At 31.2% G+C, this 22,951-nt stretch overlaps 1 protein-coding gene across 4 annotated transcripts in view; it reads left to right on the forward strand.

Annotated features, from left to right (window-relative positions):
- LOC136416624 (TOX high mobility group box family member 4) overlaps positions 1 to 22,951 on the forward strand; it is a 94,610-nt gene that overhangs the window by 33,708 nt on the left and 37,951 nt on the right. The window contains exon 1 of one of the 4 annotated variants that reach the window (XM_066401897.1): positions 3,583 to 3,604. The exons of 2 other annotated variants lie outside the window; for them this stretch is intronic. The gene's annotated coding sequence lies outside the window, so the exon portion shown is untranslated. Of the gene's footprint in view, positions 1 to 3,582; positions 3,605 to 4,751; positions 4,777 to 22,951 lie in introns of those variants that run through there. One more of the 4 variants, XM_066401895.1, reaches the window with a different exon arrangement.

The following is a 22,951-nucleotide window of genomic DNA, read 5'->3' on the forward strand; positions in this document are numbered from 1 at the left end:
GCCAGAAATATGCGTTTCCTCGGGTTTTATTGGCTGTTACCTGACTGAGTTATATAATCGAAGGGATAATTTAACTAGCATGGCCCCTGCACAAAAATAACATGTCAAAGTACACCAAAACCCTTTAAAAATATTTCTGTAGAAAAAAATACAAAGCAGTTTCTGAAATAATATGTTTAATCTACACTTATCACTCTAAACAGCATTTTAGCTAGACGAAAATGCCAAAAATTTCCCTTAAAAAACATTTTCACGAAAACAGATATGTATGGTAGTACGCGTAGTACTGTGCAAGGCAGGAGCCTGTATAGTGTTAAATATTTTTCCAAATAATGCCTATTATTTTGACAGTTTTTGAGATATTAAATTTTAATATTAACATAAGTATCTTTATTTAGGGTAACTCTACCAAATTAATCAAGTTGTTATTAAAATCTACCGGATGACACTTTCCATGGGGTCAGATACTCTTTTACCTCCTTAACTAGTTTGTAGTGCGCCGCTGACCATTTCATAGGAAAGAAATTAAATTCACTGTTCGATTTAGATACTTTTTCGTTCTCCTTATTTCATTGTGTACCTGTTACTTATTTTTTTTAGGATTTGATAGTAAGCCATAACATGTAGAAATGAAACCGTATATGAATAGAAAAATTGCATGCATTGCCTGAAATTTTTGCCAATCACTCTAACATTTTTTTATTTCCCTTTGTATAAGGTACCAAAATTAAAAAGATGAGAATTACTTAAAATGGCAAAAGATAGAACTAAATACTGAATTATCGGTGAAACTATTGTAGATAGAAACAAAATAAAAATTTCTCTGGAACCCTACAGATCACCTTTTCAACGCCATTTCACTATAACATCCTCCAAGAAATTATGACAAAATTATCTTTATCTTAATGTGTAAGTAGCTTATACCATTACGAATATTAACCAATATTCATGGCATATTCTCTAACCACGCAAGGACATTATATTTCTCCCAGTCGTTTATTTTGTCCATGCTGCAGCTGCTCTCCCTACCTCAATCCCGAGAACTCTTTTCTTCTTTTCTTCATTTTTTCCTTCTTCTTTTGCACCTGAAAGGGTCTCTGACCCGCACATTGTACTAGGCCACCTTTGACCCTGACATGCCGCCTATAAATACCTGTTTTCAGTCGACTGGTTTAAGGTCCCGATGTTGCCACAGATGAAGCTTATTTATAGCAAAAGATCATATAGGTAATATATTCAGTTTCAATAATTTTATCATTTTTTTTATTAAAGAGAAACATCTATAAAGATATAAGTCCGGAAGGCGTGCAGGCCAAGTAAGCAACAAAACAGAAAAATATATAATAATGAGATGTTTTTGGGTGAATTCCAACCTTGAGGAACCGATGCAAATAGGCATTCTTGGACTTTGTTGAGCTATACAATAATAGCAAATTACAGTTACCGATGAAAAAAAAGAAACTCAACAATTATTTTGACACGGTAAAATGGCTACCGGTTACTGAAAGTAGCCAAACATGGTCTTATTTGTATATCATTGTCAAAAGACACTTTAAGTAATTCTGTATGGTTTTCTGCAAACAACAAGCGTATTTAATGTATGTGTTATCCGTGTTTTACCAGCGTTTTATCAATTAATATGTTTGAACAGGTGCTCGCAGTAAATCTAACTTGTTTGGACGGTTAATTAATAACGTTAACAAATTCTAAATTATACAAGCCGAGTAATTATTTTCCTTTAATTATTTGCCTTGTTGGTTTCGTAAATTTTGTTAATTAACAAGTGACTGTGAGTAATCTCTATGAGTTTCGAGTAAACAAAGTTCCTAGCTATTAATCTTCAGTTGACTTCTAAAACCTATATAGGTACTCTTAAATGTCTCTAAGTTCAATAGGAATGGAACAGTATTGAAGGCAAATTGAAAACAATTGCTGCACATAACACCGTTTATAATTAAGCATTATTAATATTTAGAAATTTTAAGAGCAAAGATGCAAGCATTGAAAGCTTAGAGAGTTAATTAGTAATTAGAATATCAGAGTATACCTGAAGACAATTTTTATAACGAATTGCTAAAATTATTATTATTTCCGTTTGAAAAAAATAATATACACAGTGATCTTGGTCATGTCTTAAGGACTAAAAAATGAAAATATGTACAGTGTGCCCCAAATTGGGTTTGCACATCCGTATGAAAATCTTAGCTACCATAAGAGATAGACAGCTAGTGTGTGAGGAAGTTTTAGATAAAAATGAGGAACATTTTAGATAAAACTGATGCCTATTTTAAAAGTTGCATTAAATTTTGCCGTTGTAGAATATGATGACGTATCAACAATTAATTAATCGTCATTTGTTTTCCATTTTTATGTGGTAACTTTATAAATTTTTATTGACGCCATCTTGAATTATTTACATTTTCGAAAAGCGCTTAAAAAACCTTTTTATTCTTATAGTTGTTGGTAGGAATGTTATGGTAGCTTTAAAATGTTTTGTCTTCTTAAAATTACTGTGAAAAATCACTGTCTAAATTTAATTAAATGGAAACCCAATTGCAGTAGTCACGTCATATGGGCAACATAACAAGTTATGTATGTATGTAAGTATATGGGGGTTATATATTTAAACCGTCTTTATTATGATTTATTCCACTAAGGATACTGGAAAAATTATAGATTCTTCACAACTAGTGAATTATATACAATTTACTATAATTCATTCATTAGATGATGTAGTATATAATACTCTTACAGTACATACGGTGCGGCTGCTGCAATGACATTTCTATTTAATTTAAAATATAACAGTAGGCAAAAAAAGCGGTTTCCGAAAATGTAAAAATTCAAGATTGCGTCCATAAGAATTACAAAGTTACTACACACAATTCAGAAATAAATGGCGATAGAATTATTTTATAACGTCATCGCATTCTATGTAAAAAAAAGTGTCCTGCTAAGGTCTTTTCTTCAAAGCCACGTTGAGCTTGGTTTAGAAGCTAAGTAAAGTTAAGTTAAAAATGCAGTGCTTCGCTTCTTTCCAACTTTCTGGGAAATAGTAAAACCGAAAGCATTTTTAAAGTAGGTATAAGTTTCTTATAAAATTATCAAAAACATTGCCCAATTAAACGAAACTGTATCCCTTATGGAAACTAACATTCCCATGCACGTAGAACCAATTTAGAACACACTATATAGGATATTGTACCTAAAATAACAGCGTTACAGGCATCTCAATAATGCCTCCTTTAACTTCTAAAATTAAAAAATAAAATAAAAAATAATGTGTACTAGTTTTCGCCCTGTCTAAAGAGTAAAAAATACAAGTACCCGGTATATGTATTTCTTACCTATCCGGCTAATTAAACCATTTATTAACTACATATTCCTAATACTCCGCATCAGTTAATACAATTTAAATTTTGTATCTTCAGTACCGTTAAGTTTGAAAACCGTAAAGGTCCCTTTCTGCCCATCTGGAGTCTGTAGAGGAATAAAGGGACCTGACCTTTCTGATGTCTTTCTACCTAACTTTGGGATCGAAAATACACACTGCCGTCAGTTATGTGGTGTTGTGCATTGCAATAAGAACATTTTGTGAGCTAATGTAAGTGGTTGAATAACGAAATATAATAAAAAGAATGATAGTTTCATTATAAAGTTAGAAAACTGCCTAATAACAAAAATAAGTAGACATAAAAACCTTGTTTTCCTTTAATAAATATATCTATTTATAAAATAAAAAATGTTCAATGAAATTAAAGTTAAACGATGGTATGTTAATAATATGAAATTTGCAGGTTCGCCTTTATATTAATTATTTTCTAGGCACATTTCCTAATTAGTATGTAATTAGTTACGATGACTTAAAATCAATATCATAATATAAACATACATCCCAGTCGCCAACTAATTAACTAAAAGGCAATTTTTTTAATGGACTCGTGATCGGTAAATTAGTAATCGTTTCAACGTCGATGGCGTAATACGTTATTAAATTCCTATTTGAGTGTTGAAAAAAGTGACAAAGTTATACAAAATGCATTAATGTGTAATCAACAAATGAAAGGTAATAAACTTTATTTGAAGAATTGTTATTGATGCACATCGGCTGATTTGTGCACATAAAAATATCAGGTGACCTCAAGAATTCTTATTTCTAGCTCTAAGGGAATAAGTTTTGTAAAAACTTTATTCGATTTACGAGCGCTTAGCTAAAATGTAAACTGAATACAAGGCAAGCCCCCTTAACATGGACCTAAAGTCAACATAAAGCTGGTAGTATCTCATGAGCTTTCTCGGACTGGTTTCAAGACAAAAGAAAAGTTCTATAGAAAATTTAAAACCAGTTTTGGAATTTATTTTAGTAGCAAAAGCGGTTAATGATTCTATATTTGAGGAGGTTAAATATGCATATATTGTTCAATCACTTGTTGATATTGGCAACTTAGAGAATTCTCCATGGGATTACGAAGTTGCTGTCTTTTATAGCGTTTAGTAAAACTTTTATTAGATAAATAAATATTTAATTTTTATGAATACACCAACCAATTTACCTACAGCAATTCAAGGGCACCATAAACATTGTTTATCTTATCTCGCCTTTATTATCTCCATTGTAAAAAAAATAAATAGACCTGTTAATAACAGGTCAGTTCTGGTGTCTAGGCCAAGAATGGAATTTAAGCTGCTCATTTTAGACTTCTAGCGATAAAAATATCTACGAGTAGATCTTGTTCTTTATTTCTTTTCGGCAAAATCTGACAACGCTGGCAGCAAGTGAGTACCCAAATGGTATGAAACCAAAACACCATCTGCTGCAACAAGTTGAAGAGTGGTCGTTATTTTTAGAATAAAAGGTTGTTAGGTGCATGCTGCAGGCCAGAAAATATCTTCTCTGTTAATTATTTCAATTCGAAATTTGAAATTTGTTTTGTGAAATGGCCAAGTACCTGATGGTGCACTTTAAAACCGTTGTAACATTGCTCACAATAATAATAATAATTACTTTCACCATACGGAACTTTTGGAACATCTGGTATCATTACGATCTCAATCAGTTTTATTGTAACTTTGCAAGCTAAAATATCTCGGTCGGAGACACAAAAGGGCTGAGTAATATGAACGCAATAATGGTTTTTCCATATAAGTAACTGTTATTGTATTATCTACAATCTCCATCAAACATGCCATTTATTTCCTAATTCCCTAATTCTTCTAAGCAATAAAATAAAGCCGCTTTTGCAGAATATAATTGTCTCTCAACATCTTCGTTTCTCAAACAATTTAGTGCAGTTAAATGGTCTATAATCGCTTTGTGTCTTTTTATCAGTAGCAATCGTCAAAGTGATTTCTTTAAGGCTCTGTGTGTGAAAAATACAAACCGCCATAATTAATTCTGATTTTATCCAGTAATTACGTTTCAATTTAACGTTTCTTAGACCTTATCTTGTCCGTAATTAAATATTTAAATCATAATCGAGATCAGATGTTAGATTTTTTGTTTCTATAATTACGAATGATTTGCAGCTTTTAAGTGCGTAATTGTAAACAGAAATTACTTGTTTTAAAATACAACCAATCAGTCTTGATTTATATTTTCTAGATAATGTAGAGAATTAGAACAGCACGGCTTTGATTGTATAAGACTTGAAAGTGTGTATCGTCATTTTATACATGTATCTGTAAAAGTTGCAGGGCATAAATGGTTTCTATATATGTATAGTAGAATCTAGTCATGGGTATGTTATGTGAGAAATCTGACTTAAGGATCAGGAAACTTAAGAAAACCCTGAAAATTTTCTCTTAAAATCTTTTTTGCAAGTAAAGAAATTGCCAGAAAACCATTTAAAAATTGTAAAGGAATATTTATTGCAAAAACACTTTCAATAAATGAAACTAAAATCATAATACAAGACGGAATATATGTATATTATCGTGGTTTGTTTATAGTCAAGCCCCGCTTTATGATTAATATTAATTAATTGAACTAGAAATGAAAGTGAACATTCCACACCTACGACCTGAACTAACATCTAACCTAAGTAACTGTCCTGTATTCACGGTACATGGTCCAATGAGTACTAGAGATTTTCAGTAATTTATCCATATGCACCATCCTTCTCTTTTTGCAGCAAAATAACAAAGATCCCATTTCAGCCTTATACAAAAAAGTTAGAAAAACTCAAGAGGAACAAACCAGTTCATGTATTTTAAAGACTTAACTACCGCCCTACCACTTCTGGTAAACACCTCAGACGTTAAATTCTTAGTTATTTCTTATTTAATTCTTGCGATAGCGATGTACATTTTAAGACCGTAGAAATGAATAAGAATTTAACGTCTACGGTCATCTCGTATAAGTATGTATATCAAAAATCTCAGTTTTTCAGATATTTTATCGTGTTTGTTTTTCAGACGGAATTTTATGTTGTTCAATTAGGAAAAACCTCACGATTTCCTTCCCAAAAAGAAATAAAAATAATTCGACGACTGATAATTCTTGTAATAGCCATATACATTCTAAGATTGTAGAAATAAATAAGAGTTTAACGTCTCAGATGTTTATTAGAAGTGGTAGTTGTTAATTTAATTCCGTTTGATTACGTTTTATCTACATACATATATCAGTTGTGTCTGTGCTAGTAATTTCGTTCGCCCAAAAAATATGAGGTCAGTCCTGGCTAGTGTCTATATCTTGTTAATTTTGATTATATTCAGTAGGAATGTTTTAAAATTAATTGACTAAAATAAAGTCCCCCGAACTTTCAGATTTACATCTATTTAATTTTCGCCGTGAACTATTTTCGTCGCGAATGATTCACAATGGCTTTACTAGATTCAAAGCAGTACTGATTTTGTCGTATATTTGTTTGGTTTGGAAATTGATATATTATCTACTTTGGTGTTTCATTCGGAAGTACGTTAAAGACTGACAAGTATCTTCCCAGTCTATATATATTAGCAATTTAGAATATGTTTTTTAACACTGTTGTGTATTAGGAGATTTCCAAAAAAGGTGAAAAAAAATTAACAACCCGCATCAGATATATAGAACCTATTTAGAATCTGGTCACAGCAGACATGTGAGATGTATCTCTCTACTGTAATCTGGTTTTCGTACTGTTCATTTGCATATTATAATGAAAACTGAACTATTTTTAAAAAAGCCAATTTTTTTGCGGATGTACTTAACTTCATTTTTTTCAGTATTTCTTTCTAGTTTTTAAGCCACTCATTTTAATACGTAAATTACAACAAAAGTGGCCAAATTTATAAATGCAAGGCAGGTACTTTAGACTACGGAATATCAGTTATTTACAACATCTATTTGTCAATCCATTTGACTTAGAATATCTTGAACTTGATGGTATTATCTTAAAATATATATCGTACAAGATTAACTTCTTCACTTTTGGAATCTTTGAACTCCGTGATAAATAATTTTCAAGATCCTACAGATATTTTAAAGCTGTTTGGCTATCAATTTCGATTATTTCAGGAATTCTTCTTGTAAGTTGTGTTTCAATTCCTCTTTTTTCCTACTGGAACCTGTAACCGTTATATAGATTTCTAGACTTCTTAAAAAATTGTCCAAGCTTATGTAGATGTTGGTCAAAAAACCAAACTTTTACAGATTTAAATACACACTTCACCCCAATTAACTTAACTTGACCTATTAATTACTCCTAATTTCTTACTACAGCCCTGCATACTTTTTATTACTATTATTTTTACTTTAGCAAACCTAGCATCATGCTCAAACTCAAGACACTCTAAATCATATATATTATTTAAAGCCCAGCATGTCCAAAATTAATTCAAATAGTATCACGTTGTAATTTACAAAATATGCTTTGTGTATCAATCAGTGTGATTTGTATTTCAGATATCATTAGTTGTATTTCAAACACCGTCATTTGAATTTAAGAATACAAATTTTCGATATATAATGTCTTGCATTGGTGCTATCCTTCAGAACCTTGGCGATGTGATCTGTTTATTAAACACAGTGTTGGAAATCTAATTTCTTAAATACTTATTGATATACAGGCTATCCTATTCAAAAAGTTATAATTCATCTCAATAATTCTAAAAGTATTCTTTCTATCAAATTCAACTTACATTGTGCAAAAACTGTGCTTTAAAGATGTTCTAATACATAAAGAAATTACATTTTTAAACGGAAACACACAGAAAAATGCATGTTTTCGAAAAAACACTCTGTAGCTCGAAAAGGGTAAAATTGAATGATAATTCTAGATCCATAAAGAAGGCATTTGGATTAAATCGTTTATTAAATATGAATAAATGACCAGAGAACTTGGGAAAACTCTGAAAATTAACTCAAACATATTTTCGTTCAGTTGGAAATTATTGGAAAACTGTTGAAAATTTCATTAGATACGTTAATTACAAAAAAATCAATTGTTCAATAGAATGTAAAAACATAATAAATTACAGGGTGTTGTATTAGAAAAATATTAATTAGACGTGAGAAACTTGAAAAATTTTCAAAAATTATCCAAATAAACATTCTCTTCTTGTTGAGCTGAAAATTACTGAGAACTTATCAAAGATTTCTATAAAAATGTTAATCATAAACATACTTTAAAATGTAAAAGCTAAAAACATAGAGAACCATAGGGTATTTTATTTAAAAAATCCGAATTGAGAATCAGGAAAACATTTATTAAAAAAATGCTTCTAATGAGTAATAGAATCTAATGAGAGAGTAAAATAGAGGGTGTCTCATGTGATATGCCAGAAAATTTGACTGAAAATAGACAGATGAAGATATTAGACCAAACTCTGTTTTAGCTACTGGAGATTAGGTCTATAAGTATTCAAGATCTATATAAAAGTTCACTATCAAAAATTTTTGCCTCATAATAGTCGAATCTAACGAGTTTAATCTAAAATTGATCATAATGTAGCATAATTTTCTGTTTAGCGATTTAACACGGTTTTAGCACCATCAACTTAGATCGAGAGGATACATATATGTATAATATTATGGGTTTCCAAGATTTTACAAGGTGTCCATCATCGTAAAATTTAGTAATATTAGACACAATAATAAAGCCACTTAACAAAGTATTATACGACTTCTCAGAATTTGTGACAATGTACTCAGTACATGTTTTGAAATAATACCTTACATGCTTTGAGCCTTGTTTTATTGCTTTAGCACATGGTTTTTAATGCGCTTTTTAAGCTCAACAAAAAAGATGTTTAGTTAAGATTTCTTTATTATTTGCAAAGGTGTTCCTCTGTGATTTTCAAAAATCAATCTTTATTCCGAATTATGCTGTATCCAGACCCATTATTTCACGCACGGAGTTTAATAACTATTTCCTACAATGTATCTTGTAACACATACACACATACACATACACATACATACACACACATACACACACACACACACACACACACACACACACACACACACACACACACACACACACCTTAATTTACCACCAGACTTCTTTTTCTCCTTTCGTCGACCTTGGATGTACAAGAATCCGGTCCTACTGGTAACATGGCCGCGATGCTGTTCAGTACAAAAGGGCACAGGGCCGTACTGTAATTTAAATATTTCCTTCAAGTGAGTTGTGATAGACATTTTTGGGATGTAATTCAAAATGTTCGCTCTAATTTTAACCACATGTAAATCTATGTTCTACAATGCAGCCGTAATCACTATAATTACTAACTTTGATGTGGAGTGAATGCTATAGTATTTTCTCACGCAATTAAGTGCGTGACTCATTTAATTAAAATTCCTTGTAACAAGTAGTTTTCCATGTATTAAAATAGCTATAGCGATTATAGAAAAATATTAGAACTAAAATGTGTTTTAATCTTCAAAAAAAAGCTTTATAAAAACTGTTTTTTAGCTGTGTAGTTGTGTTTTCTTTATTTCAATTGTTTACTAAAACAACAAAAGTATATCCCTGAAATTTAATATTAAACTAATTCTTCGTTATAATTAATTAACCTTATTGGAGATTTATCAAATCAAATCTAAATCAAACACAATTTATCGAAACCTCTTCAAATAATGATTATTATTCAATATTCCAACCAGCTGCTTCGTTGCAGTAATCAATATAGTTGATTTCGGGTCAACCACATTATAATATGAATATTTTTCTATTTTCCGATGCCAAATGTGTGTATTTCGCCCCAATAATAAAATTTAAAATCGCCAACTTCCATTACGCAAATGACACTTTTATCTGGCAACTGTGTCCGTGATAAAAGGTAGAAGGGTGCACATTATCTGGGGGTATAAAATTTTCGTACAGTGCCGAAATCCAATTATGAAGGTGATTTATTGCTAATAGGTTGGTGCACTTCCCCCCCTTTATGCCATTCGAACGCCCTTTTTATTCCTTACTCCCCTCTGTGTATAGATAAAACGTTTAGGTGATGAAAGAATTTTACATTGAAAGGGATTTATTTGTAGCTATAATTCAGAATATGAATGCTCTTTTGTCTCAGCGACTTCTTCTAAAACGGAACTACCATTAAACATAATTTCTTTCAAAATGCTTCGTCGACCTCAAATTCATTTGTGGAGTATTAGCTAGTCTGTAATTTGCAAACTACACTCCGATAAAGCGTAGTATTAAACGGTTTAAGTAATTATAGAAGGAGAGCCATAATAAACTGCCTTTGCGTGTTTACTTTTTTTATGAAATAATATAATTTCTATTAGAAAAACATAATCTTGATGTGCTGCGTCCTACTTCGTTTCCCCGAGTCAATTAAACGTTTCGGTAGTAACATCTTTGATTAGCAAGCTATAAAAATGTGTAATTTGGAAAATTTGTGCAGTAAATTTAATATCATTTCAACGGTTAAAACGGTAAAAGACCATTAGCAATTTAATAATTTCTATACGCGTTTTAAGCGGATGTGTATATATTGTCGAAAGTTTATTTATAACCATAGACTATAATTGGTTACGTTAATAAGTGCCAAAGATAATGAGCGAAAATAATTAGCACCAAGAAGGAAATTGTGCATTATTAAGACCGGAAGTATTTTTAACAACTCCTTCAATTTTAATTAAAAAATTCTTCATAAAAGACAATAATTACCTTACAATGACGCTGGGCATTCGCCGCTTTAAAAATGTCCACAATAAACACAAATCAGATAAACATTACATCAGGTAATAATAATTGCATTTATAACAACAATTACCCCATTAAAACAAGATTGTAACAATATATTGCAATGCCGTAACAATGAACTAAATCACTTTGTTTCGCAATTGGCTGAACTGAATTTGTTATTATTATTCAACATTAAAAGCTGTTGTGCCCGATAGGTTTAATTTATTGACTGAAACTGAAAATAGAAAACGCCATAAATATAAATTTAAGTAACTTTATAGGCAGGCAGCGAGCCTATTTATTGTTATAGTTATCGATCATATTTTTCATTAAAAACCTTCAGCTGAAACGTAAAACGGTGACGTAAATTGAATGATTAAGTTGTGCTGAGATATTTCTATAATGAGATAATATTGTCATAGTTTGAATTGCGCAAATGTTCTGTTCTCATGATTCATTAAACTATGATTTTTCTCTTCACGTCAAAAAATATATTTGGAACGTTTGGAATTACTAAGTAGGCCTGAGGGTGTATGGTTCTGCAACTTGTCTCACAAACGTGATATGCAGAAAATTTTATGACAGAAATTTGACAGCGTGACTAATTTTCTTCTACATCTTATAAGTTAACCACAATAAATAAAACAAGCAAAAACATTTTGAAAAATGTATTCGTTTTTTTGAACGCTGCTGAGAGTAGGATTTAAAATATCTAATTATAAATTCCATTAAAAAACACCTTTATATCATATGTTAAGAGAGTCTATAAGAACACGTCAAACATGCCACTGAATTCTCTTTCAAAATATCTAAAACATTCCTATTTGACCATTTGTTCCAAAAGCAATCTTTAACAGCTAAGATAAGGCGTCATATCCAAATGGAAGACTTTAGAAAAATTCGTTGTAGATAGAAAACTAATCAAGATAGTCGTAAAAAAAATAATGTCATAAATTTTCTCTAAAAAATCGGACCCCACAATGTGCAATCCGTTTCATTTATCTATTACCGTTTTGTCAATACTTCATAAATTCATTGAAAAAGCACCACCCTGTACACAAATCAATAGCGGAGAATATCATGAAATTATTATTTACCAATTTTTAAAAATGTATCTGAATTTTTCTCAATCAGCTTCTTTCTAATATGACACTGTGAGTTTTGAGATTTTCAGTGCAATCAGATTTTATCCTATCTGCCGCACGTAACGCTACTACGATTTGAGGCACGATATTTGTGAATTCTTTCATAGATTTTTCGTTACTACGAATCTATTTTTGAATAACATTTGCTCACTTTATATCAATTCAAATTGAGTAAAAACGCACAAAATTTGGAATAGTCTTATTTGAAAATGGAACTAATACAGATCCTGCAAGCTGTAAGAAAATTCAATCAGTGTCTAAAATATGTATTTGTTCAAAACCAATAAGGATTTTTCTTCTGTAAATCTGCCTCAAAAACCCTAGAAAACCCCTTCGAGTAGAAATGTTGTATCCGCAACATATAGTTCTAGATGCGTCAATAGCGTTCAATCAAATAATATAGTCATTAAGACAATTGATCTAATCTCTGAAAGAAAGCGTTCCAGTAACTTCTTAAAAGTATTTCATCTGTGTTCCAAAAATTCTGGAAACATCCAGTAAAAATGCAAAAATTCGTGAATATTCTCGTCAAAGACAGCAGGTTCTACCAGAAATTTAGATCTGTGAAATGTAAGTGGATTTTTCAAGAAATTTGGTTTTATTGTAAGGATACTTCTGGATTCCTTAAATACATATTGAGCGTATTTAAGTGACCTATTTATAATGTTTAATAATCAAAAAGAAGATACCTCAAAAACTGCCAAAAACTCACAGTGTTCAAGAAATTTTTTTAGACATATTTTCGTTGTTTCCAGCTATTTTTTACTGAAACTTCCTCTTTCAGAAAGTTGTTATACACAAAAAGGAAACTCGTGTTCGGTAACTACTTTTATAATGTATATGGAACTCATAAAACTTCGTTTGGTTTACGTTGTCCAATTTAAACTTTTAAAACTTTTCGTAAGGAGATGAAATTATTTTGAAACAAATGCAATTTAACTCTGGGCTGGGCAAAAATCTGAAATTTACAATTTTTATGTAAAAACTTTAAAACTTGATATACTTTCGGCAAGCTGGTCAAAATTTTAAGTATGTCGGAAATTATCTTCAAGGATTATTACAACTCCACTCATAAGTACTTCATGCAAATTTGCTTTCCTGAAAATTTCATGAAAAACTTTCGGGAAAATCACATGGCAACACTGCACGTTTTATGAAAAATAATGTTTTGCGGTGTTGTAATGTATGTTCAAAAACCACAAATGTCATTAACATTATTTCGTTATTCAAATGAGATACGAATTGATGTTTCTCGTACAGGTCGTGTGTGCCCGGAAGCAACATATTGGTCATCCTTCGATGACCTTGAAAGCGACCATTATGAGAGAAATGCTGCTGTTTTGCAGGTTTATTGCTTAAGAAAGTTTAGTTATTTCTGATTGTTCCTGTCGGTTTTATTATGCCGTTAAAATGCTGTAGATGAAGAAGACATGAGAAATTTCTTGTTTCGCATAACTTATCTAGCCCAATTATCGCAGTATGTAATCATTGCTTTGTTATAAAACGCACAATCCAAACAAACTGCTCAAATATTAAAGATCGTAAAGTTTATAGACGCAAAACAAATTTACCCATTAAACATGCAGAATATGTATAAAATACTGACATAAATAATATGAAGATGGAATAAACACAAACTGCAGAGGAAGTAAAACGATGGGAACCATTGTAAATATTTTGGTCACTATTGGGCTCTCCCAAGTACAATATACTATATCAGATATCTAATTTAATAATATAACACTTCAAGTTTTAGAATCTTTTATGTTTAAACAAAATGATCACTATTAAACGCACTGAACGAACCCACAGAAATGAAAATGACAATAACTTTTACAATAATTCAAGTTTGTGGTTTGCCATAAAGAATAAAAGCATTGGAATATGTATTAAACTGTAATGTAAATCATTTCCGTTTGATGTGGAGTTTTCTACCGGTATCTTAACATATTATTGCTTTGTAATTAGGATGTTTTATGTTAGGTATTCCAGTGGATGATCGTGTAAAGCCAGTTTTGGGTATATTCAGATAAATCTCTATTACCCTTTTACGTTCTGAGAATTCCTGGAAGCTTTATTTCTGGAAAAATGAAATTAATGACACAGTCTGGTGGTACCAGGTGGTGCCACCAGGAAGTTTAACAGACTCACAAAGAACTATGAAGAAACCTAAAAATGAAAAGGAAGTTCTAAAATTTATACCTCCGGGTAATTTAAGTAGGGACGGTTTAATACTTTCCGAAAGTTTTTCATATTATACTCACTCAAAGGGCGAAAATCTGAATTTTTGAGACTATAAATTCCTCAAGTATTCTTGAAAAAACTTTAAGAATTTCTTTAACAAACACAGTATTTCTAAGAAATTACTGACTCAAGTAATCCAAATTGGATTTTTTTAAGCTATAAATTTACTAAAAACCTTTAAAAAACTTCTTTTTCAAAAAATGTCCACGATATTCTCAATAAATTACTGAGTCAAGGATCAAAATTGGTATTTGGTAATTTTAAAAATTCCTCAAAAAACCCTTTAAGGATTTTCTTAACAAGTTCAATATTTCCCACACATGAGTGATTCGAAGGATCAAAACTAGATCTTTTTCGAAAGTCTTAATATATGGCATTTGAGTAATAACACACTTATTCCCCTTATAATTTGAATTGATTTAGTTTTCATCATTTTATCTATATTTTAATACATTCCTAATTATGGTAATTATAATGTTCCAGCATTTTACTTTTACTCATTGCATGTTTTGTTAGTTGGGAATATCACGACATAAAATTAGTTTAGTTCTGTTATTATCGTCCTATAAATTTTAATTCTTGGATCGCCTACCGTTAGAATTGTACAGTCCTGGTGTCAGTAATTTGAGGGTAAATATTTAAAGCTGCATTTAATGAAGGTACGAAATTATGAATGTGTCGCTTTGTTGAAAACTCCTTTGAAGAACCATTCAGAAATGGCGTTGTCTGAATTAAACTACTGAATTATTAAGATATACACACAACCAAACTTGTATATAATCATCCAGTATTTTGCAAAAAGATGTTTTTACTGATTTATTTTTATCTTCAAATAAAAAAACGTTGTTTTTATTGATAAACAACATTTGGTTTAACAATATATTAATGTTAGTACGTTGGTAGTATTGATTTTATTAATTTAGAAGTCACGTCGTAGATTTTCTCATTTGTATTCTTTGTTTTAATCTGCTTTAAAATGGCTTTTATCAGATATACAGAGAGGAAGAATAATCGCGTTAGTGGAGCAGGATATGCTTCAAAGAACTGTTGTCCGTACACTTGGTATTTCACAAGGGTCGGTTTCAAAAACCTATTCAAGGTCCTTAGAAGTGAGAACATTGAAAACAAGAAGAAATCGCCAAAATGTTACTACGGATTAACAAAACCGATTTTTAACTCAAATAACTAGAGGAGATAGATAGTAACAAATCTAGAGCTTCAAAGGCAACTTCTACAACCGACAGGGATACGCGTATCCGTGGAAACAATTAGAAAACGACTTCGAGCTAGAGAATTATTTAGTTGAAAGCCACTAAAGGTCCCTGAATTGACAAGGCAATATAAACGTGATAAATTAAATTGGTGTTTGTAGCACCAAAACTGGACAATGGATGAATGGTAAAACGTCCTGTTTTCGGACGAAACCAAGATTGGTCTTAGATCTGATGATCGGCGATTGTGTGTTTTAAGAGGCCGTGGAAGGCAAGTCAGGCTTCAAGCTGCTCGATCTGTCTTGAAACATAAAGGGGGAACAGTAATGTCTTGGGGCGGCATAATGATAGGGGAAAACTTCTTTAATTCCCGTTCGATCCACCTTAACTGGACAGAGGTACGTAGATTTAGTGCTTTAACCAATAATAACATCTTGGAGAGGTGCTGTTGAAGAGGATTTTTTTATTTATGCACGACAGTGCCTCATCGCATACTAATAGAGTCGCGAAAAATTCCTTGAAAGCGGAGGGTATCAGAGTTTTAGCCTGGCCTGCTTGTTTTCCCGAGCTGAATCCCATAGAACATTTATGGAACATGATTAAAAGAAATGTTAGGGCTCGTCAACACAACCCGGGAAATACGGAACAACTGATACAAGCAGTTCTTGAAGAATGGAGAAATATTTCTCAAAAAGAAATTGACAACCTTACAGAAAGCATGTCCCGTCGAATTCGTTCTTGCATTGAATCTAGGGATAGAAATACAGATTACTAGAATACCCAAGTCTATAATTTAATTTATAATTTGAAAATCTTGCTTTTACTAAATGAGAACCTTTAGTTAATTTTTGTTATTAAATACAGAATTGTTTTTCTTTCTTTGAATTTTTGCAATACAACTCTTTTTTTAACCTAATATTTTAATTTCCAGCACCTAGTTTGAACAAAAATAACTTTTGTGAAAAACACTGGATGATTCCATATAACTTTGGTTGTATTTGTATGTATACGTATATGTTACTTATAGTAAATACATTTCATAGAATCGAAAGTGTGCTTCACGTAGCATTTCCCTCAAAATGCCAATTGCAAATTATCGCAAATTGCAAGTAGTTTTAACAAACATTAATTGATTCGACAAACGCGTCGAAAATGATTACATTCAAATAGGCCATAAATACCCTCAATCTGTCCATTTTGTTCGCCACTCGAAAATTATCGGCTGCATCAAATATTAACCGCCGCTAATTTTACTTTCATCTATAGGTCAGTAAATTTACACTGGCAAATTTGTAGTTAAACCGATCGATGTCCATTAACAATACATCAAATAAATGAGACTGAAATTTACCAAAATATCGGGAAAATGAGATAAAATCGAGCACAAAGCCGTACATTAAACATTGAATATATTGTTTAGATTTGACAATGAAGCGTATGCATATTGCATTGCAAACATATGCCTGACGGATGATATTTTAACAGATGATTACGTATACTAAATATTAAATACTATTATTTGCTTTAATAGACATAAAAAACAAAAGTGAAATTGTAAAATTTTATTGTCTATTGTATGTAAGTGCTTCTGATCTGAGATTGCGAAAGACATTCGCAATCGTTTGAGATAACCATTTGAGATTGATATGGTTGTTTGAAAGTGAAAGTGAACGAGTTAAGTTTATTAGACATGATACAAATAGAAAGCAAATAACGTATAACCCTATAGTGTACACATCCGCAATAGATCTTATCAGCTTTTTAGTCTTTAGTGCAGTAAGTTAATGAGTTGCAGTACGCATGAAGAAATTACGCGCAGATTTTTTTTTGTTGGACCGAACTCAAACTCTGTTCAATAAATTCCTGAAAATACAGGTTTTAACATTTGAGTGTTACTATTAAAGCTAAAGTAAGTTAGTAGAGTAAATTCTTACAGAAGCGAAAGTAAATCTTATGTGAATTTCGTTGATTTTCCACTTTTCTAGGAGTCAAATGATGAATTCGGGTAATTTGGGCTTCTTTGTATAGTAGGTGATCGGTTTTTCCAAAAATTCCGTTTTTTATATTGGAGCAAACTGAACTAAATTTCTATTTAATAAATTCTTGAAAATACAGTATTGAATCTTTTAGAGTGCTTTACCATCGACAGGCTATATTGTATATATTTTTCTGTTTTTCGTGACCTTCGATGAAAAAGCCTAAAAGTGAAAAAAGTGAAAAATAAAACGTTAGATTATAAACCTAAGAACCTGTCGTAGAAGGTTAAAATTGCTTTGATAGTGTTCTATTTTCAATTTTTTTTTCGAATATTTTTAAAATTTATCATTTTATTGAACATTAAATGACTTATGCAACTTCGGTTTAATTTAACCCACTTCGTAATTTATCAAATGCCTCCAAAATGCTCCTCCACTGTTCAAATTAGACAGATATCTTTAAAAACCCAAGAATCTTTCTCCAAAAAAAGTTAAATGCTTCTTCGTGCACAATAGTCATAATACATTATTAAAAAACTTTTCACTAGATTTTAATTAAAATCTAATTAAATATAACATTTTTTAAAGAACTGCCAAAAAGGTAAAGATATCGTTGTTCTAAATCTGTCAATCATTTTCTAAAACGAGAATCTATTGATAAGTGCAGATACGACGTTGTGCATGTCATAGTCTAATAGTTTTCCTATCAAAAATGAAAATTGAAACACGATTTTACCATAATGATTCGACACAATACAAGCTAGAAATAACGACTAAACAAGAAAAACTTGATCCCACTTAGCTTGGGTGATGAAGTTAAAATTTTTATAGAACTAATAATTTGTCCAATTAAACGAGTCAAGTGGAATATTACTATTGTTGATTACATTAAGAGCTCGAAACAACAGGAAGAACTAATAGAAATTTGCATCTTGACACAAATTGAGACCGAATTATATAATGTTAACATCTGGTGGTGCTTTAAACAGCCGCTAATAGACTCGTTGGGGAAATTAATTTTCTAAAAATAACATGTAAAATTGAATTGTGTCGAGTGTACGATTCCTCGAAATCGTTCTACATAGTTTATTTTCATTGTACTTCAGTGCTAATGTAACAGCGCAATGTCGTAAAAGAGTGTTTATTTGCGAAAAGTTTAACTACCTTCATGTGATGAAATTTTTAGAGATTTTGATTCTCTAACGGTTGTTAATAATTTCTAAAATGTGTCGGATCACAGGGGCTTGTAAAACAATAAATACATTATACAACCATTTTCCCGTTATGCAAATTGTCAGTTATTATTTTATGTTCAATGCATAAACAACTAAAGCGTGGAACTTTCTCTTTGAGTATTGTCCATGTAAAGACATTTAATTATCCTAGATTTCATTTAAGTTTTATCAATAAGAGAATCAGAAGAAGTTTTGCAAATTTTCCAAAACATCTAATCAAATTCAATTAAAGTTCCAGGAAACACAATATTAGTTATACATCATCTATAACATATTAGATATTGGTATAACCTCTTTCACCTCTTACAATACCCATCCCATACGTAATGGGCATATAATGGAATGGCTATTGGCACGTTAGCACTATCCGTGCATCCTAACACAATGGAATACTTCGAGATTTTAATTAAACTATTTATTTATATCCCAATTTGGCTTGTTCATTATATTATAATTTATAGCGAGTATTTAGCAATGAAATTAATGTTGTGGAATGAGCTATAGGCTAAAATTTATGGATCCGGCAAAATCTCATTAAGAATGAAGTTGTTGGGTTTGTTTGGGGGCGGAATGGGGAGGAGAAGGGCCGACTTGGGGTAGGAAATTCAGCCCTTTTCTACATAGACGGAGAAGTACATAGGGAGTGGAAGTTCTGTAGGAGAATATTTTTTGTAAAATCAACTCAAATAAACAAGCGATTTAAAGACGAGGTTCGAGTTTGACTTTTTGATAATAGATTTCAACACATAGAGTGAACCCATGTTTAGATATACGACTTTTCGATTCAGAATTGTATCTACGCCTCTGTGTCCTCTATTTCCACCCCTAACACTGCTCCTTGCAATCGATATGTAAATTTAAATGCCAACGATTCGTCTATTTCGTTGGAATTTCAGGCAATAACCTTTAGAATATCTAATTTTTAAATTCAACTAAAAAACTTATGATCAAATAAAATTCTCTGCAGAAACAACCGGCATTGTCTTGAAGTTCTTTTCAATGTTGTTAAAACTACTCCAATAAAAACATGTAATTCGTAAAAACTCATAAAAATGATCTTTGTGCCTTTATTTCAGTATTTCAAATATGAAATAGGTTGTCGTTTCTCAAAGCTGAAAAGCAATTTTGAAAATGGCTGGTTACAAAAACATGATCCTGACTCCTAAAATTTTATACTTCTTCGAAATCTTTCGGTTTTTAGTTTTATGGATTTTTGATATCGATTTGTTTAGCTTTCTGTGGTTTGTCACATTTCTAGGTATTTTGAAGGCATCATAATTTTAACGATTTAAAGTGGGCAAATTAATAGTCGGAATTTCAAATTTTTTCATTTTAAATATTATTTACGGATCCAGAAAAGGTTGTCCTTGGATAAGTGGAACAGCGCTTGTTAAAAGTTTTATCTAATGATACATGTTTTCATTTAAATTTTCATTTCTTTTCATTCATTTTATTTTTTAATAGAAAAAAATTTTAATTTCAATCGACAAATTTTTACCTTTACAAAAGTTCGTTCACCTATTCGAGGACACACATTATGTAGAAATTTTATGCAATAATGCCTAAATTTATTAGTTTCATCAACTTTCACAATCCTGCATTTTTAGCACTCAATTTTCCTTAATTTCTAAATTTATTAAATTTTCCACGTGTTGAAAAGTGTGTATTTACGGCAACAATACTGAAAAGAAATAAATCAGAATTGTTCACAAAAAAATTAATATTGCCTTATGATGCAAATTGAAAATTTTTATATTAATAAGCAAAAAAGATACATGGTAAAACCAATTTCTGTTATGTGTGTGTGTGTATTGTTTTTGCAAATTTAAACTTACGCAGTTTTTATAAAATACACCAAAAAGCCACCAATATATGAATGAGAATACTTTTACGGTTTTTTAAGTCCAACATTTTCTATATTTCTCAAACTTTCAATCAAGCTTCCTAATTTTTACCGTTTCAATTTACTACTTAAATCCTGAAATAACCTAAAATATTTTTCATAAGGAAACCTTTGAGAACTTGAAACACTAAATAACGTATTCTTAAAGAATCTTTCTTTTCTCCAAACGAAATTGATTCATGTTTCATCCAAAAAAAGTCTGTGATATGATTCACCAGTACTGCACGGTTTCTCTATCAATACCGCTTTCATAGAGAGAACGAGGAAATACAATACTGATGCTTATTAAAAACATACCCCTTCTCTTCGATATCAAGAACAACATAACTTGTCCCTTAAGGGCTGTACAGCTATTAAACTGTACAACAATATTGTTCGTTCCCCTTGTTTGATGTCATATTAGGGTCCGAATGATTGACGTTAAGTAGACCAGCCACATACATTGATTCGAGGAGGACCTTGTTTACGCCTTTGTTTTCTTCGCGTTTACCGAACGAGAAACAATAGTAACATGTGGCTGATGGTCCAAATTTTAGGGTAGAAAATCGCTATGTAAATAGATTTTTTAATTAATATTTTTCGTGCAACTGTTAAATTTTTGCAATGTAAACTGAGTGACCGTTAATTGGTAAGGAAACCTAATCGCTCGTTTGTAATGTTATCCCGTTTCCACCATGTAAATGTGCTGAAGTTTATTTTGTCTACTAAACATGACAACTGGCATTAACATAAACACAATCGCCATACTTTTTGTGCTAGCCACTATTTTATACATATTAATGTATTATACAGAGTGTCTTCTAAACATATGGCAACAATATACAACAAATTTAAGGAGCATTCCTCGGGTCAAAATTGGATAAGAGTCCTATAAGCAAATATATGTCCGGTATCACTTCATTACTTAAAGACAGAATGTTAGAAAGAAATCTGGTTGTTCACTATTACATAGTATACTAAATTAACCTAAAGTAAAGTAAAGCTCTTAACTTCGCAGTGAAGTCGCAAATCCCGAAGAAATTAAAAGACACTTTAATCTCGAGGTAAACAAGGTTTCCCAAAAATAATGGTACAAACAATGAATCTAATTTATACCATTATTTCTGGAACACCCTGTATCCGCTATGTTTCACACTTCGAATTGTAGGTATTCATATTGTTTTCATATAAAATAATGTTGAGTTCTAAGTGCTACCCCGTATATTGTATATTGATATTATGAAGTAGCTCTCAGGCGTGAAACAATAATTAGGGTCGGTTACCGAGAAGTATCCATAATAAATGTTTTATACACATGACTAAATCCAAAAAGTTCTGTTCAAAGTCATAGTTTCACCACTGAAAATGTTGCAGCAAAAACAACCATAGCATTTTTACGTTATCCAAAAATAATCGAAAGTAATACATGATATATGGACTTAAAGAAATGGCGTGAAGAGAAAGTAGGAAAAATTTACACACAAAGCTTGTTCCAATTGTAAATATCTATCCTTTGAGTCAAGTATTCTATGGACAATTTGAGTCCAGTACTCTATGGACAATTTGAGTCAAGCATTCTATGGACAATAGAAAATACAAGAAGGTCTTGATATTTTTAAAAGCGGAAAATATTGGTTCTAGGCCAAAAAAGTCTAGTGTTGATCGCAGATCAAGTAACTAAATTCCCACAGAATGCTTTTAATAATTGCTATTTATTAATGAAGATACATGTTTTTTTTACTCCCATGAGAGTATTATTCGCTATTTTAGTCTTCGAAGTGCGAAAAAGACATTTTAATTACTAGAACTTTGCCAAAATAATAATTTCCGCAACATCCAAATCTGGGCTACTTGATGCTAGTACATTATTTGGAATTCACAGCAGGCAGATTCCTAATTCATAAACAACCACCCATTCAATCCGAAAGGACAGATATCAAGCGGGTTCGTGTATAACACATCCGCTCGTATATGTAAGTAATATGTCATCTGAAATTCAATATTCACGATGAATTGCCTTTTGCAGGCCTGTTGCAATTTTGATGCATTGAGTAGAGACTTAGTTGACAGCGAGTCAACCAAATGCCAAATTTGGATTGGACACGAATATAAGGTGAACTATGTGCTCGATA

The sequence above is a fragment of the Euwallacea similis genome, chromosome 24, assembly GCF_039881205.1.
Source record: "Euwallacea similis isolate ESF13 chromosome 24, ESF131.1, whole genome shotgun sequence".
Classification (NCBI taxonomy): domain Eukaryota; kingdom Metazoa; phylum Arthropoda; class Insecta; order Coleoptera; family Curculionidae; genus Euwallacea; species Euwallacea similis.